The 14277-nt window shown below is 41.2% G+C and overlaps 1 protein-coding gene across 3 annotated transcripts in view; it reads right to left on the bottom strand.

Moving 5' to 3' along the window:
- Nucleotides 1–14277, bottom strand: part of SETBP1 (SET binding protein 1) — a 259245-nt gene that overhangs the window by 112007 nt on the left and 132961 nt on the right. The gene's annotated exons all lie outside the window — the stretch shown is intronic.

Here is a 14277-nt window from a genome sequence, read left to right as displayed (position 1 = left end):
TCAATCAATACCTTCAGTTGCTTGAGAGGCAATATTAAACAAGAGAAAAGAATGCTTATTTTTCTGCTATGTACTACTGTGAGTGTCTACACAGAAGGCCTATGTTTCAGCCAAGGCAATTAATGATTAATGCAAAGCAGACATAGCTTGTTTAGAGAAAGCGTGAAGCCCATGAAACTGAGCACTGCATGATGGCTTCATAAAGAAGAAAAAGTCCAAGCACCATCTTGGTAGGAAAAAAAAAAGTCTGAAGCCTTTTTCTGCATTCTTTGACCTTCCGTCAAGCACGTTGATGGAAGCTTTTTTCCTACCGTGTTTCATGGACTATGTGGGAGGAAAGATTTTCACCAGGTACAGACCTGTACTTAAGTCTTCTGTCTATGGTGGTTTGTCTTTTTTATCTTTGAGTCACCTGGATAGGAGATGACTTCAGATTTGACCAATTAATCCACTCCCTGAGGCTTTGGTTGCAGCCAGTCTCACCACTAACATCCTACTCACACTGTGACTGGACTACGTCATGCACCAGAGGAGGTATCTCCCAACTTGACAGCTGCTTCTGCTGCCGTAAGATCTTAAGAGCTGTAAATGTTTAACTAATATTTACTCTATTTCAGCTTATGGGCTGGATTTTGTCTTTTCTAGCCAGCTGGAGGGGCAGTGCGGCAGTTGAAAGCACAGGAGAAATTTGGGCTGACTTGGCCGGAATCCTGTTTGGGATCCCCTGAGGAGACAACGTTGCCATGGCAGCTTCGCTGTTCCTTCAACTGGTGCAATAGCTGCTGTTGCCACATTAAGCCAGCTCTGCTGGTCTGTGAAGGTGAGCAGCCTTCTACGGGTAATTAGAAAAGTACCTGCTTTCTCCCATGCTTCTGTTACTTATCCCTCCATCTGCCTAAGATACACAAAGATTTGGTTATCCGTTCTGCAGGAGATGACCGGCAGCTGTCATGCTGTTCCTCTGTCAAGATTGCAGCAGGCAGCTCTAGCACATAGTGGGCTGCAACTCCTACTGATGGGCTCAAGCTGGCCCATTAAGGTACCCCCTAGAAATGAGAAAGTGATACACTTTCATTTTAGATCTGAGCTTCACATTGGCATTCATCTTCTCCTGGGCTTTTTTGTGCATTGTCTAGTGCCTATGGCATCCAAAGCTACCACAAAAAAATAACTGATGAAGGGATGAAATGCTCAAGATTGATCCAGTCAAGATCTACAGTCGGGGTTCTTCAACTGGTAAGAAGATCTCAACCTTTTGTTTGAAGAACTGAGCAAGGCTGTCCCCTCTGCAAACACAGACGAAATGCTAACACCACTTCACCTCTTACACAAGGTCTGCTGGCTGGATCACACAGAGAAGCTAGAGTTAAAGCTCTTTGTCTCTCAAATCCACATCTCACACCTCACTGGAGAAAGCCCTAAGGCTACCCATGACTCTGAGGGGCAGACATTTACCCGTCTAGCCTGCTGAAACTGTGCCAGATTAAATCAATGGGATGGTAAGCACTTAAACAGGAATTACTACAGCTCAACCAGCTAAAACTGTCCTTCATCAGACACAGCCTCAGTTGCATCCCTTTGCTTGAACCATAAACAAAGCACATAAAACTGGATGTTGTATAGACCTATGTACAGGGCTCTGCTCCTTGTCTTCTCAAGGTCACAGCCATTACAGAAGAAGGAAGAACGAGGCATGGTTAATTGCATATGGACCTTGCAGTTTGGAAATGACACAACTGCCATACCCTTCTCACAGGGCAGGTCTGAAAAATGAACACGTGATTAAGAGCTTTGAGATTTCTGTGTTAAAAAGAGACATAGCCATGTTGCTGTGATTTAATTCATGCATGCATGCACTTCAACCCAGACTAATTCCCCAGGGTTAAAATGAAACAGAGTTTAAGTCTAACAAGGGTAGAAACTCATAACCAATTCCTAGGCTTCTCAAAGAGAATATCAAATGACGTGAAATCCTTAATTGCTCTGAATGAGACACAGACATCTGAAATAGAGTTACTTGTCTCCTATCAAAAAAAAAAAAAGAGATATTAAGTTAATTCTTTACCTTCTTTCTACCATCTCTAGAAAATAAAACTTGTTCAAGCATAAAAATGGACTAAGCTTTACTAAAATGAAGTGTAGTTTTTAAGCACCTACTTTAGAGGGACAAGTTGTTTGTGCAACTGATATGATATTATGAAACTTTAGACATTTCTTTCACAATTGACAAGAAACTGAATGCATTAGACAGGCCTGTTTCACATCAGAAGCCACAAAGGCTCTCAAGTCCTTACTCCTCTAGACTTTTCTCTGAAATCCATTGTTTGCGGTTAAAAAACCAAAAGGGTCTGACCCATTTTAAAAGAAGGAAATAATATTTCTTAGGCTGTGAATGATACTCACTGTTAACAGAAAAACAACTGGAGCTTAATCCTCCTGCAGAAAGGAAATATCCCAGGTCAAAGTCACAACACATAATCCCCCACAGAAGGTAGGGAAAAAAAATAAAATACACCACATCCAGGCTGGTGGTGCAGAACCACATAGCGCTGGCAAAGGTTACGAATGGCTCTGTCAAACACAGCTGATTTCCATCTAACAATTAAAGCAGAGAGATGTTTTTGGTGGAAGGTTAGCATTACTTTTTTGGCAAAGCAGAATTGTACCTTCATTCTCAAATACTGCTTCATGGTGGGAAGTATTGCACACAGTAATGAAAAACAATAATCTATCTTCAAAGTCCTTTTGAAAGGTCTAGCTCATTCCAGTTCCTCAGGGCAAAGCAAGACAAAGCTAAGTGGAATTGTTTCCATTTCACAGATGGGAAGGATGAGGCAACAAAGCAAAGGATTAAACTGGGAGGGGGTTGGTGTGATTCTGTTTTTGGATGTTCAGATTGCAGTCTCAGGCAACCTGTCTTTTTGCATTTGCATTCAACTTCAGGGTAAACATTTCTGCACTTTTTACCAATGTAGCACATGAGATCACTACATCTGCAAGTCATTGTGCACCGTGAGTACACCAATTGGCCTGAACATCAGGGAAGTAAGCCCACAAGTTTGGATGAATCTCTGGTCTTTTGCCAAGCATGCAGAGATCTTGTTACTCAGAATAATTACTGAGTTAACCTCTTTGCAGGGAGAAGAGGAAATTACAGGAGCCAATTTTTTTGCCAAGCATTAGCACGAGAACTCAGGACATCCTGGGTCTTTCTCCTGCTCAGCTCACTGAGTTTCCTCTACGTTCCAGCAATTCCCAATGCAAATGGATTTAGCAATAAAGAAGATACATATCCAAGCAGGGAGTTTGCTGAAGGAAAGAGAGACAAAGACTCTTAGCATGACTACAGACAGTCGAGTACTGAACTCGTGGACTGCTCATTTTCTCTTGGAAACTCAAGTTAATCACTTTCCCTTTTCTTGGCACTCTGCAATGAGCTGCTCTCTAAGGCGCTGACCCTGTTACTACTGACTACCAAACCTAACAATTAATATCATGATAAGTCTCATTGGTTAAAGCTGCCTTCTCCTAATGGTTTTCACATACACTTTACAGCCTGACATAATTCACCACTGCCTCATCCCAATGCAAAAGAACAGTGAAAAGCTGAGACCTTACTTTGCACAGTGTATTTTCTGTAGTGCCAATACTTCTGGGCAATGTCCATTAGGACCCCAGTTTGTGTTGGTCAAACTGACGTTGAGAGGTTACTGAATCAAGTGTCTCTTCATCATAGATCAAAATGAAGTGAGACAGATTTCATCTTGCCTTACCACCTGTACATTACAGAACACACAATTACTCTGGTTACTCCTTGCATCAAGTCCAGTAAAGTTTAGCTAAATCACATATTCTGCAAAGCCCTCCTATCTTGTCCCAAGGCAGTGAATCTCCAGGAATCCGCTTGGTTTAATCTGCTAAACATTTGCCCCTTTGTTGTAACAGTTGTCTGGTTTTAGCTTCTGGTTGTAAGTTTTGTTCTGTTTTTCTCATTGTGGTGGGTACTTTTCATGGGTATCTTTGTATATAGAACACAGAGCTCCATGACTTGCATTTTACTGACACTGAGCTGACTGGCAAGTTAGTGTGTTTCGGTATCCGTGGTCATGAAAAAGCAATCTGCCCAGGAGAAGAAATTACAAAAAAGGATGTGCAATCATGACAGTTCAGGTAATTTCCTTTCCAACTATAGCTCTGTTGACATTAAGTACAACATTAGCAGCTATGAATTAGGTTTGTCATGCACGCTCCATGCAAAAAAGAAAACAAATGGAAAAGTTAAATATTTACTTTCAGACAGCTTATTTTTTTGCAAGTGTATTTTTTAACTTAAGTCCTCAAAAACCATCCCAAACCATTTTGCCAAGGGAACTGCTGTTTGCAAGATCAGGAGATTGTGTTTGCTTAAGCATGTCTGTGCAGCCAAAAGAAAATAAAAATTAAAAAGAAAAAAACTTCTTTTACCCATTTCTCATCCATTATTTTATTAACCACAATTGCAAGGTTAGAAAAATACTTATTCCATTAACCTCCAAGGCATCAGACACAGGACTCCAAAGCTCGTTCTGTACTTATTTCTGCTAACTTTCAGCACCAACTGATACTGCGTGGTACCATGCAAAGTAGACCGGACTGTTATTTTTTTTAAATGGCAACTTGGTCAAATCATGCTTTCAGTTATTAACAAATACTATGCCCCAGGGTCAGTTCAAACTTTCCACTACGTGCTTGAGATGACTGAATGATAAACAAACGATCAGTGGGAAATTTTGATGTTGGCATATGCGTCTGGTTAGCTTTTAGAAGGAGGAAGTGAGAAGATGTAGGGTTGATTTGCCAAAGTAGTTTAAAAGAAAAGAAAAATATTTTTTTTAAAAAAGGAAAAAAGTACAGTCCTTCCGTCTTCACTTTCTTATGCAGATACCTATAATCAGACTTTTACTTGTACGGAGAGGTGCCAAAATAAACAGGACTTACTCTCAGAGCATCCATCAACTTCAATTTGGGCACTCAGTGTGCTAAGGCTCTCTGTAGGAAAGTTTACTTTTAAGTGCCTAAAATGGATTGAAGTGACTAGCTAGGAAACAGTCATCCTGATTTGGACATTTCTGGAAAGGCAAAAGCATGAGAATAATGGGATGTCTGAAATTGATTTATTTCCTAGCTAGATCAAATTCCAGACTGATTTAATATAAGTGGGCAAAGCACAGAGAAAGGAACTAATGTGGCACTGTTCACTGTGGGTAGTGAAAGAAATAATGTAATTAAACTGGGGTGAAGGAAACACACACGTGCAACATTAAAAGAAACAAGTAAATAGTAAGGATAGCTGCATATCAGTGAAGGTTGCCTGAAGGACTCACTATCACTGGACACGCATAAGAGAAGATTAGAGGAATGTGCGTTAAATAGTTTCAGGTAGAGTTAGTCCTGTTTTAAGGAGGATGGATGCAGCAACCTCTTGAGCTTGGTCTGTTAAGACACCTGTCACACATAGCTCTGGAGAGAAAGTGTCCTCTCAAGGTGACAAGCACCATTACCAGACTGATGCTTCACTCCCCTTTGGTACTTCTGTGACCCTATATTCTTAGTGAGGATGTGATTTGTTGCACTTACGTTAGAAGACCCTAGGCCTACCCAGGCTGGGAGAGGAGAGGAGAGGAGAGGAGAGGAGAGGAGAGGAGAGGATCTTTTCCCTCAACTTTGTGAGAACTTCTTTATAAAAAGCCAATAAAAGAGGAATAAATATCATCTTCTCTGTGCAATTATGTGTCATTTTTCAAGTGAAGATCTCAAAGCACTTTTCAACCATTAATTAAACACAGGAATTGAGGGGAACGTCAGTAATTTGCTCATTTGTAAAATGCAAAGGGAGCTAACAAGCTGAGGTGTCTTGCCCGCAGGCTGTATGGCAAAGCAGGAGTAAAGGAGACACAACCTTGGGGCCAAATTTTGTCTAAAGTAGGAGCTTTCCTCCTCCAGGACCATAGAAAACAGGATGTTGGTAATGCAAGGAAAATTGATTCCCAGCAATTTGATGCAAAATGGCAAAAAATCCCACAGCCTCATGGTCTTTGAACACTGTATGAATTTTTCTTCACTAGACCATGCTGCTTGTGCCCACTGTCAGCACTGAAACCTTCAAAGGAAAAGACAAAATAAAGCAAAGAACCCTGGATAGAGCAAAATTTCTATCACATATATAGGCAAACACCCACAGAGCACTGATGTGGTCATGTGCGTGTTAAGAACTGCAGGACACATTGGCTATTCTAGACAGCAGGTGTCTAGGACATAATGACCTCTTAATTAATGGCTAAATAATGACCACTTACAATTAAGCTGTCAGAAGACAAAGGAAAGAATAATGGGAGGAATAATTCCCTGTTTACAGTAGGAGTCCCTGCCATTTTGTATGTCCTGGGTTCTGTTCTTAAACACTTTTCATGTCCACAGGTTTTCCCTTTCCTATTTTACTTGCATGAAAGAAAGAGAAAAGCAATTTCAGTCCTAAGAAGCCTTCCTCACAAAATTAGGAGCATCTCTTTCTGCATGCAAGTTGAGGGGCAGAAAGGGAAGAAAAGCCTGCCTGAAATTTTAACAATTGGTGGTGGAAATATCCACATATGAACTCCAGACCCTTGGTTTTTCAGCTCTAGCAAAGTTTCCCTGCTGGGAAACCCTTGGGCCTGTCCATCTGCCGTACAGTATGGTGAATACTACTACAATGGCACTTTAACAATAACTGTGCTCTTTTGAACTTCCCCATTCAAGTCACTCCATTGATTACTCAGAAGAATGCAGACTCTTGTGTTATTTGATCGGCACATACACTCTGAGCATTTAATCCCCTCAAATATTTTTCAATAACTTCCTTTAATTACAAGGAAAACACATCGAGTGATGCATGCATTGAAGAGCTTCCCATCATGTCTCTTTTTTTTTTTTTCTGTTTAATGAAGAATTTGAATCACTTTTCAGCTTCTTAATCCTATAATCCTGGAAGGAATTTGCTCTCTTCCAAACCCTGGGGGTGGTAGGCTTATGCTTAGTACAGTACACCCTGGAGATCTTTCAGCAGGGTCTTTCCAGAGGAGTCCCAAATATCTGCATTCCTCGGCTGTGTGGCCAGCATGTAACCCAGCCTCACTGAAAACACCTTCTTTTAGTGATTCAGGGACTGACTTCTCTATGGGAGGTGCAGGGATAACACAACACAGGCTGTGTTATCACAGGGCTACACAAGTAACCACAAGGTGTTCAGAGAACCAAGATTTGCCAGGAGGAATCGGTGCACAAAACCATGCAGGACAGTTTTACCAACACATTTATCACATCAAAAGAATTTATTATTCTGGAGGGAAAAAAAGGCAGGGAAAGGGCCACCTTGTTAATGCTATACCTTTGTACCCTACTGCCTACCGTTCCCTAAGGAGACTGAGGAATGATCACAGAATCATAGAATCATCCAGGTTGGAAGGGTCCTTTAAGTCCAACCATTAATCTAACACTGCCTAAACCACTACAAAACCATGTCCCTCAACACCATGTCTGCCTTGCTCTTAAATAACTCCAGGGATGGTGATTCCACCACTTCCCTGAGTAGCTATTCAAATGTTTGACAACTCTTTCTGTGAAGATTTTCCTAATATCCATCCTAAACCTCAAGAGCAACTTGAGGCCATTTCCCCCTGTCCTATTGCCTATTCCTTGGGAGAAGAGAACGACCCCCCCTGGCTGCACCCTCCTTTCAGGGAGTTGGAGAGAGTGAGAAGGTCTCCCCTCAGCCTCCTTTTCTCCAGTCTGAACACCCCCAGCTCCCTCAGCCACTCCTCACAGGACCTTCCAGACCCCTCACCAGCTTTGTTGCCCTTCTCTGGACACACACCAGCACCTAATGTCTTTCTTGTAGTGAGGGGCCCAAAACTGAACACTGTATTCAACATGGGGACACACCATGGACAAGTCTGTACAACCGTGCGGGTTGGAAAGGTTGGCCTGAACCTGTTGGCTGCATGGTCTTTGTCTTGAAGGGAACTGGGTGCATTTGCAGCACACAACGCTCTTCCTCGTGAGCATGGTGTGCTGACTCCACAACAACTTCAGACTTGTCTAGTTTTGTTTGAAAAACAACCCTTTGCTGTTGCAATAAGATAGCTCTTTTTGCAATGAAACCAAAGTCCACAATTTTCCTTCTCCCAGTTTTCCTGCAGTATCAAGGAGCTCCAACGATACACGAAGAACAAGTTTTCCACCTTGTCTTTCCAGGCTGTTGTTTCTCAGGGGGTGGCCTATGGATCTTTAGGGATCCATAAAATGTCAAAAAATGGTTCATGGAACAACTGCAAATGAGTAAAACCACAGTAACAACTCAAACCCTTCCCTCATAATTCCATATGTGCCAACAAGCAGACAGGGAAAAAGCAAGCTATAAATACACTGTCAAAGTTTTGCAGCATTTTTAGCTGGTTGTAAATCAAACACCTTGGGGCTCCCTTGACCAAAGCAGGTCTTGGCTTACTCCCCAAATGACTAAGTGTTCTTTCAGTACAAACAGCAGAGAAATGCCGCTGCAAAGGCATCTGCTATTCACTCCTCTTCTGTTCTAGGTCACAGTCCTCAACTTGCTTGTGTTCTCTCATGCTTGTTAGTTCAAGTAACCATTGTTTTGTTAGTTATGTAATCCTGATATACATAACTGTTGTTACTCCATAGAATCGTAGAGCATTGAATGGTCAGAGTTGGAAGGGACATTAAAGATCATCTAATTTCAATCCCCCTGCCATGGGCAGGGACACCTTCCAGTAGACCAGATTGCTTACATTTTGTGCTAAACTTAAGAACACTAAGACACATGTAAGAAACCTGAACAACCCTAAATGTATGTCCGTATCTTGCTGAGATAAGACATCATCACAAGGCTCAGCTGAAATAAGGCTGAAAAGAGAAAAGGACACAAGACACATTGATGTTAATGTGGACACAGCATGGACAGAGTGCACACAGTAAGGACATGTGGGGCATAAGGGTGTTGCTTGCACGTCATCTCCCTCCAGTTGAGGGAACTGAAACTTGAACAGCAATATTTCAGTGCTGGATCAGCCTGAAAGCCTGGCTTGTTTTCAAAGGTTTGCATATTTTAGGGCAACTCTGATGATCAGTTTTATGATCTGACAATTGACAAACTTGCTAATACCTTAATCACAGCTCAGCTGGCAGAAGATGATGAAAAATTATGTCATGCTGTGATGTATGACTGCTGCTTTCCATTGCTGTGATAGACTCCAGCACCTATTTCATACCTGAATAGCCTATCTCACATTGCTCCTTCTATGGGGGCAATGATTTTGTTGCTTGCCTGGCTGAAGCACTGTATAAAAAGCAGCAGCATAAAATAGGGCTCTATCACTGATGCCAAGAAATTGCCTTATATTTTCCAAAATTCTTCACCTATTTCACTATAAACTTGCATTAAGGGAGCAGGATTTTGCTATCATCAGGAGAGAGCTGACATAAAACTGACTGAAGGAATGCACGTCTAGGAATATTTTGCAGCATGTATGGCAAGCCACATATATATGACAGTAGTGGATGTGATACATGCTGATGTCCTCTCTAGGAGAAAAGTCTCATTACAGCAGACAGGACTGACAGTTTTTCTCCAGACTTTGGATGTACACAGTGATGCCCTCACCTCAAGCTTGGAAAGTAGCTGGGCAAGTTTAATGAACTAAGCCCATTAAAAACCCCATATTTGCAGAAGGATGAACTAAGTCACACGGCAGTTATCACTTGCTGCAGATCAGATGTCAATTGAGGATTGGAACTAGTGACAGAATCTAGGAAGAGAGATGAAGGGACAATATGTTTTAGGGGAAAAAAAATCTACATAAAATAGCTGAGGAAATGTATTTTTTAATGTTCTGGATAAAAAAAAAAAAAACAATTCCTTTTATAGTATCATTTATGTTTCCCCTCTTTCATCCTTCCTCCACTCTCCATCTTTATCCACATAAAGTATGCCTTTCAAAATGAAAACTTAAAACATATCTTGGAACACACCAACACTTCTTGTTTTTTCCAGAGTTCCCATCTCCATTTTTTTGAGCCAAAATCATTGGGGGAATATAGTTCCAATGTATGAACCATTTACTTGGGCAATGCTACACTTTTTTTTCCCACAAATCTTCTAGTAAAAATACAAAAAACTAAATAATAATCACCAGTCCTCACCAGGAAACCACATATCTGTGCCTTTCTTCCGTGCTCACTGCCTTTCTCCTTGTAATAGTTGTACTATCAGCAGTGACCCCAATGCTTACATGGCACTTCAAAGCCCCGTAAGGACTATTATCCCCTCTCAAAGAGAATGAAAGTCACTGCATAGAGGAATTGGTGAGCTTGTGGTGGGACAAAATAAACACTCTGGAAAGGGAGCCCTAGTGAGATGGCTCACCTCCAGCAGCACAGACCAAGGTCTTTTCTGTAGCAAAAGAAGTTTTTTGCTCAAAGAGCTGCATCCAACAAAGACAACCTAAGAAGGAAGCATCAGAACGGCTGTAATCCTGTTGGGATGAACCAGAGCCTTCAGCTCATGGATTTGTTGCCTCTGGAAGGGTGCTTGAAGAGGAGCTGTGGAAGGGGGCACAGATGTGTGCCCCTGGCGTGGCTCTGTTTCAAGCCAGAGCTGTGCACAGGAGAGCAGGAGTGAAGAGGAGGGGAATGACCCCTGCCACATCTCTGCTCTCTGCAGAGCACAGATGGGTGGAATTAATAAAAAGAAAGGAGTCCCACTACTGAAATTGCCCTTCTCTGTGCTTTCAGTGTTTTTATTGTTGAATGGCTCCCTATTTATAAGATCCCAGGTGTGCTTAATAATAATAATAAAATCCTAACCATTGTTATAAACACAGATTTATTTATTTTTTCATGTAAGACAGAACCCAGGGACTTGCCTCCCTCCTCTCAACCCTGGCCACCTCCTTCCTTACAGCAGAGCCACTATGAGCAAAGGAGAAGAGGGAAAGCCCGAGGGCACTGGCAGGGCACAGCAGTCAGTGTGTCACTGTGATAATCTGCTTAAAGGAGGAGGTCAGGGCATAATTAAATATCCTGGCCTGAAGTCCTAATAGAGCAGCTGGAAGAGCTGATGCTCTCCCCATAATAAACTGCAGCTCATTTATTACTGCTTTGCATATGTATCTAGAAATGAGTACAGCCCCAAGCCCTGACTCTCCCCATTCTCTATCACCATTGATACCGACCTCCTGTTCTCAGATTATTGTGAATATGACACCTATTTTTATCTACATCTGATAAGGCACAAAAATAAGCAGGCAGGTTTTGTCAAACGTTTTCCTGTGGCAGCCACAAAACCATGCATGACAAAGTCATCTTACAAAATCATTGCAAATTCTCAAAAAGAAGACCTGGCTTTTTAGAACACACTTTTCTCCAATTTTGTTTAGATAGTATCAAGGAGGATACTTTCTGTTTTCAAACATCGTTTAGCAATTCAGCAGGATGAGGGAGCAGCTGGATGTCAGGCAGCAGCTGGCCACTGGGATCCTCAAAAGAGAGGAAAATCTCTCCTGGCTTGTGGGAGTCCAAGAAGACAAACAGGATGCATCTTCTGTCTAGTGGTATAACAGATATCAAATAACAGGGAGGATGCAAGATGCTTAAACTCATTTGCACACTGTGAGTGTGACAGAAGAGAGCATGAATAAATTTATGGTATAGACTTGAAGAAAGAGTTGGGACAACAAACCAAATGAAGGTTAAGATGGAACTTAATAGATTTGTGTTGAAGGGATTACAGGACACAGGGGATGCACTCACTGTGCACTGGCAGTGACAACCCAAGGGACCCTGTCCAGCTTCACATTGACCTGATTCAACCTTTGTGCAAACACCATTCAGGTAGTCCAGAGATGATAGTGGTAACAGTGACTAGGACTCCTAGGATGTATGACTCTCTCCAATGCCCAGAGCTCTGTTTTGGCTGCCCAGGGAAGCTGGAAGTTCAGCTGGGACTAGATTCCCACCTTCTTAAGATGACTAATGGTAGGGAGAAAATTGCACCCTTTTTCAGCCTGTTTTCTCCTCCATACGTTTCTTCGTAGTCCTGAATTTGAATGGCTTTCCTCATCCTTCGGCACCAGCTATTTTTGGTTCTTCCAGAAGGTGAAATTGAATTTCCTGCTGATGTAAAAGCATGATAGCTCCACTTCGACCATGGAGTTATGTAAATGTAAAACTGGCAGGAGATCACTCAGGCCTTCAGATACAGCTGACATTAATGGCTGAAGTTCATTCAAATACTGTAGCTTCCACTTGGATTATCTCACCCTTTTGTCAGGTTAATCAAAATGTGCCTGGCTGCCTTATCCCTGATGCTCAAAGAACACGCCACGTACTCTGACCTTTTGCAACATGCAAGAGGTCTATATTTCACATGCCAGCTATTCATCAGTAAGAATGGGTAAACCTAATGGCTTCCTGCAAGAATGCTATTTTTATAGAGATAAAGAGAAAAACAACCTAATAAAAGCACTCTCTTGGAGAGCAGCCGTCATTTTCTTCTAACAAAAATTAATTTTTGCTGGTAAGACAAGTCGAGTTGGCCTCATAGACCTTTTTGTAATAGCTGTAAGGTAAATAAAGTGGTAATTTTCAGAGGGCTGGAATTTGGGAAAAAGCAGATGTTTTTCAGGACTCGTTCTGAAAGCTGAGGTAGTGGCATGCACCTTTAACATTTGGATGCCAAGCTGTCAGCAAGCGACTTCAACACCGCCTTTATCTCTTCTCTTTTCTATTTATACATTACACAAAGCTATTTTTTCCTGGGTTTAATTGCACATCAAAGGACCAACTGAATGGATTGGTTTGGGAGGTTGCTGATAGCAACACTGGGGAATCCTGCAAATGCAGGTCTAAAATTTCAGTTCTTTCGAGTGGTGTATTAGCTAATATGGGGAAACACTTAGCAAGCAAAAGCACCCTGGCTGTGCTTCTATTATTTGCAAGCTCAAGCTGGACATAGAGAAGATTAAATAACTATTTATTATATTAACTCCTTCCCTCTAACCACACATTTTCAACCGAAGGAGACACCAATGACAATGCTCATTTCAGTCTTTCAGAGACATAGTGGTAGATCTTTGAAGACAGAGTCCATGAACATGTCCTTAAAAATGGAGGATAACTTCCTACTGATTCAGGGATGTATAAAATGAATCTCCCAGTTACCTTTAGGCCAAATAGATTTGCCTTGGCAAATATGGATTTTGAAGGACTGTTCCAGGATTACAAGAACATAAAAACCACAACATTAAAATTTATTATATTGGACACAGGTATCAGAGTGAGTGTTTTTCACTAACTTGGTTAGTGAATAGAAATGCTATTCCCGGTGTAACAGAAATGTGACCACTGCAAAATAGCTCAGCTGGTTTAAAACCATTTTCTCAGCACCAAGCCCATCTACTCTGGGATTTTATGCACAAGAAAGGTAAACAAGCACAGCTCCAGTCTAAGTTGCACAGCTTTTTTTGACACATTGACTTTATTATTTGTTTCTACTTGCCCAAACTTTCCAGCTCATACTGACTTAGCTTCTCTCAGATAAAACCTATTGCAAAGCTGCTGGTGTTTCAAGATCCTTAAAACTCACTCCTTTGAATGTCTCAATGTCAATTATTGCTTATTTATGAAAAGAAAAGCAAAACACACTGACACAAACTCAGGAAATAATGAATAGACAGAGTTCCACATTCATAAATAAAACAATATGCTTCCTATGTCTCTTACATAATCTTAAAGGGTTGATTTGTTTTAAAAACCAGCACCATTTTAGTATGTCTTTTTGGTCTACTACTGTTGTGCTACTTTTAAGTGGGAAAAGTATTTGACAAGTGAATCTTCAGTAATGACAAATGCAGCTTTTATTGACTTTTTTTTGAAAATATTGAGCTAACTCAGAATTACTGAGCTCAACAGCACTTGTGAGCATAAACTAAACCAATATGTGACTGGTACACACTGCATGAGAACATATTTAATGTTAAACCCAACAGAAGCTGATGGCCAAACCTAGAGACACTGAAATGCTGTTGGAAAGCCTTTTCCCTCGCTAGATTGGGTATAATCCACCTCTGTCTTTTATTCCGCTGCACATACACAAGTATAATTTAGAATAATAATTTATAATAATAATTTATAATGGTGCATAAATTTGTAACAAGGTCAGTTTCCTTAAACTGTTTCTGTTCACTT

This window comes from Calidris pugnax, unplaced genomic scaffold (assembly GCF_001431845.1).
Source record: "Calidris pugnax isolate Ruff unplaced genomic scaffold, ASM143184v1 scaffold144, whole genome shotgun sequence".
Taxonomy (NCBI): domain Eukaryota; kingdom Metazoa; phylum Chordata; class Aves; order Charadriiformes; family Scolopacidae; genus Calidris; species Calidris pugnax.
Note: the sequence above shows the minus strand (reverse complement) of the source record. Positions and strands in the feature narration are given on the sequence as shown.